Genomic DNA, 6,047 nt, shown 5'->3' with positions numbered 1-6,047 from the left:
CTACATAGTGAGATCCTGTCTCCGAAGGGGAGGGAAGGGGAGGAGAGAGAGGACTGAATATCTGTCAACAGACAATGAATTTCATCAACTGAGGTGATCTCGAGAATGGAATGTGAACTACAGATTTGTAGCAATGGGCTATAGGTGGCATGGACCGACGTGCAAGACCGTCTTCACAATGAGTTCACTAAGTAAAAACTACAAAATGCACATGCGCACACCTATGTGTGTACATTGCTTAAATGGAAGAGAAAGAACAGCAGCTATTATGTTCGTTACTTTAACAAGACTATCTGGCCAGGCGTGGGGGTTCAAGGAGGGCAAAAGTGTGTTCAAAGCAAATCTAGTTTACATAATGAGTTCTAGGCCAGCCACAGCTACATAGGGAAACTATCTTAAAAAACAAAATTAAGTCGGGCAGTGGTGGTACATGCCTTTAATCCCAGCACTCAGGAGGCAGAGGCAGGCGGGTCTCTGGGAGTTCCTGGCCAGCCTGGTCCACAGAGAAAGTTCCAGGACAGCCAGGGCTATACAAAGAAACCCTGTCTCCAAACAAAACAAGATTTCAATTCCTTTTTACCCTGGCAACTTTCCCTCCATCACCAGTAGATCTAAGCCCTTGTCTTTGCTCCTCTGGCCCCTCCTGGCTTCTACAATCCTTAGCCAAATAGTTGTTCTGAAGCAGAAATCAGATCGTGGGGTTCCTCCAGGGCTTCCCACTGCCTGAAGCCCTCACCAGACCCAGGAGACCTCAAAGCCCGACTCTGGTTGTCATCGTCTCAATCTACGCTACGTTCCTGTCTCCTGGGCAGCCTCATGGCCTTTCTGAGGCTAAATATACTCTTGCCCTGAGGCCTTTGCACTCCTGTTCCACAGTCTACAACTCTCTGTCCCCTAGGAGTTGCGCAGGGTTGCTTCTTTTTGGTTAGACAGGTTTCCACCCCACCCCCTCAAAAGGTGTTCTCTATGCCACCCCAAAGTAGGCATCTCTATCTGCCCACCCCTGCCCTCCCCTGCTTTCCCAGCTAGGTCGCTATTACAGCATCTAATCATTTCCCACCCAACATTCACCCATACAGGAAATTGTGCCCCGGTTTTAACTTAAGACAGATCCCAGCTACTCCGGAGCCTGAGGCAGGGGAATCACATATTCAAGGTCTGCCCAGGCCCCAGAGTGAGTGCAAGGCTACCCTAGGTAATTTTATGAGATTCTCTCTCAGGATAAAAATAGAGGCTACTGGCCGGGCGGTGGTGGCGCACGCCTTTAATCCCAGCACTTGGGAGGCAGAGGCAGGTGGATCTCTATGAGTTCGAGACCAGCCTGGTCTACAAGAGCTAGTCCCAGGATAGGCTCCAAAACCACAGAGAAACCCTGTCTCGAAAAACCAAAAAAAAAAAAAAAAAAAAAAAAAATTGAGGCTACTGCTCCGTGGTGGTGTCTGACTGCCATGTGAGAGGCCCTGGGTTCAATCCTCAGAATTGAAAGAAGGGGAAAATGAATGGACCTAAAGGGCAAAGAAAGAGAAGCCACAGGAACTGGAAAGGTAGCTCAGAGGTTAAGAGCCCTGGCTACTCTTCTGGAGGACCTGGGTTCGACTCCCAGCACCTACACGGCAGCTCACAACCACTTCTAACTCCAGCCCCAGGATATCTGAGGACCTCTCTGGCCTGTTCATAGATACCAGGCACAAGCATGGTGCATTAGACGCAGGTGCAGGTGGAACATCCATGCACATAAAACAAAAAATAATAAAACAACGACAAAAAAAAAACCAAACAAAAAACAAAGAGAAGCCACAGCAAGGGGTTCAGACAGCAGTCTGAAACTAGAACACCAAAGGAGGACTTCAGAATTGCCATATGCTCTGGAAACTTCCTAGCCTTCTCTTTCCAAAGCCCCATTCATACCCCAGTGTTCTACACCCTAGTCCTCAAAGAACTAAATTTGGGTCCTCAAAGAACTAACTAAAAGGCAGGGTGGAGTAGGGGACACTACCCACAGATCATGAAACAAAGAATCCTGAACCTGAGAGGGGAATGCCTCCGTGGGGCTCTTAGGAGACAAGCATGGGAGTTTAAGGGTGTCACCATCTTCATGCCAAATCCTGAAACACCAATGAGAAGCCGAATGTGACCACAGTTGCCGGCAAGTCCAGGAGGTCAAGACCAGATTGGATGACATATCCAAGTCCACAGATACAGAAACAGAGGAAGGATCTGGAAGATTCTGTGCAAGGTCCTCATACTCCGGCTGTGAATAAAGCCTCCTTCAAGACCACACGCTAGATGACTGAGGAGGGCTCTAGATGGGCTAAGGAAGCAGGTGAAATCACGCAAACTGCCCCGAGGGGAGACTAGTGCCCACACAACCTTGCATACACGGGCCGGGATGGTTGTTCTACACACCACCTAATACATGCATAAAATCCTGGCTTGATTTTTTTAGGCACCGTCTTACAGTCAGGGGTTAATTTTTGTTCTAAAGCAGCTTTGAGAGATAAGAGAAATTCCTGGACCGTGGGCCCGCATTCCTGAATGTAGGTGGGGGGGAGGGGGCTAAGGAGGTCCCAGCAGGCCCAGGGTCAGTCCAGCTAGAAATCAGGCACTGTCCTTGAGACTGGGGCCAAGTCTGGGTTAAGGTTCCCGTCCTTAATAGGTTAGACTGCCCTATTCAGAAAAGGCCACCTTGCTGGTTGTAATATCACACACACCTTTAATCTCAGTACCTAGGAGGCAGAGGCTGGTGGGTGGCTCTGAGTTCAAGGCCAGCCTGGTCTACAGAGTTCCAGGACAGGGCTGCACAGTGAGATTCTTGTCTTGAAAAAACAACAACAAAAGGACCAATTTTTTTTTTCCTAGATAAGGTTTCTCAGTATAGTCCTACTGACTGTTCTGGAACTCACTCTGTAGACCATGCTGGGCTCGAACTCACAGAGATCCACCTGTCTTTGCCTGGTGCCTTCAACTCCCAGCTACAAAAGGCCATCTTTAGGAAGAAATATTTTTCCTATTAGAAGCTTCTGAATTATTCTCCTTTGCACTAGACAGGCCTTGTGCCTACCTGGGGGACTCCTTCCAAGTAACTAATCCACACAGACACTTTCCTTGAAAGCTGCACCCCAGTCTCAAGGCTCTATAGTAGGCCCTAGATAGCGGCATGGACCTCGGACTGTGGACCAGACTGTCCCCTCCCTTTCTCTGTTTGTTTTCAAGGCTCTGACCTGGGGGCTGGCTGGTGAGGTAAGCAGAGGGGAGGAGCTTGCGTTCACACACACACACACACACACACACACACACACACACACACACACCTTTTGTGCCCCCCAGGCTGGTCAATGATTGACCAGCACTTCACAGGCCACTGGTTTCAGACCCTGGCTTGGTGATCCTTAGAGGTCACCTCCAGCACCCAGAGCCCCTCCCTGCCCCTTCGATGTTGGCGATCCCCCCTACCCCCCACCCCCCTAGCCTCTTTTCTGTTGCCAGGATGTTCTCAGGTGAATTTCAGACACCTTACTTCTGGGCGGGAGCACAGGGCCCTCTGTCCTAGGGCAGCTCTTCTTCCCTGTCTGTCTTGGAAGTTCCCTCACTGGGCTTGTCTCACAAACTCCCACCCCCTTCTCCCCAGCCTCCCCCTTCAGTCTTTGTCCCCAGACATCCTCTTTCCTTGGCTTCCCTGCCAGGCCTTGCTAAAGCCACAGTTGAGCAGAGAACCAAATCGGCATCGCCCACCCTGCCCCCCTTCCTCTCCTCTTGTCAAACACCCCGAGAAGGTTTTTCCTTTCCTTCCAGTCTCTCAAAGCACTCTTTCTCTTGGGGAGGCTCAGCCCTCTGGAGCCTCCTCCCCAGGGCGTGAGTTCTGACCCCAGCTCCTCCTCCTCCCTCCCCCCAGGCCCCGCCCTCCCTGCTGCCCACTAGGGCTGAGCATTGTCTGCAAGTGCTGGGGTCTGGGATGCCCAGAGTGTGGACTAGGTTGCAGGAAGGAGGAAGAGGGGAGGAGGTATTTTTTGCAGCTGGAGGAGCCACTTCTGCTTCCCTACAGCAATCTAGGGAGAGAGACGGCTTCTGGGCCCCTGGCTGGAAGATAATGCCAAAGCCTGTGTGACCAGCTGTGTGACCTTGGGAAGCTGCTTTTACCTCTTCGAATCTCAAGGTGCCTTGTCTGCAAAACGAAGAATAGTGATACAGTACCTGGGCCCTCAGGGACTCCTGAGAGGAGGACTATAGCTGCAGAGTGATTGGGAGTTGGGGTCCAACAGCGGAGGCCTCAGCAGCAGCTCTCTCAGCTGCTCTAACCCAAGAGGACAGGAGGGGCAGGGCTGGAGGAGAAGGGACCCCTTTAGTCTGACTTTAATGGTCTTAGCATGCCAGTGCACAGCCCCCAATGGCCCTCAGAATCAGGCCAGTGTATCATCTCCCAGAAGAGCTGAGGAACACACAGATTAGGTCCTGGGCTGGAGGATGGGGCCAGGGTAAGGACTTGGTTTTGCTGTGGCATGACTATCCCCATTGCCCTAAAATGTCCTAGACAAACTTCTTAATCTGTTTTGATCCTTGGTTTCCATAATCCTCAAATAGGGAAGAGTGCCTGTGTATTTCATTTTGTGATTAAAACTTTGGGACTCAAACCCCCCAATCCTCCTGCCTCAGTTTGCCAAGTTGGGAGCCACTCTACCTAGTTGAATATAGGGACAGCTATTTTAGGGGCTGCTGGGTCACATTCCAAGTCAGTATTTCTTGGACATTCCTGATAATGATTCTAAGAGTAAATCAGCTGACGCCGTCCCTCATTTATAGACAAAACCACGGGATTCTTGCTACATGTGATGCTCAGGCTTCTTCTCTCTGTCTCCAGTTTCCTTTCTCCTTTTCTCCTCAAGCCCACACCACCCCTCATTCATGCTAGGCGCATGCACTATCACCAAACCACAGGTCTCACCTTCCTGTTTCTATTTATGTGATAGTGTGCATCTGTCAACGGGCACTCAGGAGATGCAGGAGATGTCACTACAGGTTCAAGGCCGGCCTCCTCTACACACTGAGTTCCAGGCTAGTCTACAGAATGAGATCTTTCTCAAGCAAAACTAAACCAAACCACACCTTTGTCTCTGCCGGTCTACTTTGGTAAGGAGGGTTAGTTTCAGGCCTCGTTTTGATCTAATAACTTCGTACTTCAGCTGGATCCCAACAAGCATTGCGTCAGCTCCAGAACTGATGATCTGGGGCTGTGTCTTGAGCAGTTATCATTGTGCGTTACACACTGCACTGCTGAGTGCTTCTAGGATGTTTTTTCCTTTAGCCCTTAGCTCAGTATGCTAGATCAAGACCTAGAGACGGTGGTCACTTGCCCAAGGTCACACAGTTAGTCTGTGACCCGAGTGAATAGCTGAACTCCTGTTATCTCAACCCCAGAGTCCCACGTCCCCTGGCCCCTAGTGTGGAAGTACCTGCGTTGGACAGTGTTACGAGAGGCCAGTGTCTTTGGTTTCTCATACCCAACAAAGGCTTCCGACTGCCTCTTGACCAACACAGGTGTGTTCTCGACTGGACCATTCATTCCAACTAACATCCCCAGATTTAGCAAATAAAAAGTTAGGTATGTGAGTTCAATTTGAATTTCAGATAAACAACGGGTAATTTGTTAGGGTAAACATGCCTCCTGCAGGGTGTTCTTGGAATTTATAACAAAAGGCATGCCTTTCTTTCCCCTTCCCAACTGTCACCAGGCGGGTGGTGGCTAAGTACTTCAGGGGTAAACTGGGAGGTGAAAGGAACAGGGACAGAGGAGACACTGAACGAACTACGTCCTGGGTGAACTTATAAGGAAACAGGGATGGGGTCTGGAGAGATGGCTGAGCAGTTAAGAGCGTGTGCAGCTCTTGGAGAGGACCCAAGTTTAGTTCCCAGCGCCTAGGTGGGCTGCACAGCACGGCCTGTAACTTCAGCTTCAGGGGATTCCCACGCCCCCTTCTGACCTCTGTGGACAACTGCACTTATAGGATTCCTCCCCCGACCTCACAAACACAAACACACGTAAACACGCATAA

The sequence above is a fragment of the Microtus pennsylvanicus genome, chromosome 11 (assembly GCF_037038515.1).
Source record: "Microtus pennsylvanicus isolate mMicPen1 chromosome 11, mMicPen1.hap1, whole genome shotgun sequence".
NCBI lineage: Eukaryota > Metazoa > Chordata > Mammalia > Rodentia > Cricetidae > Microtus > Microtus pennsylvanicus.
Note: the sequence above shows the minus strand (reverse complement) of the source record.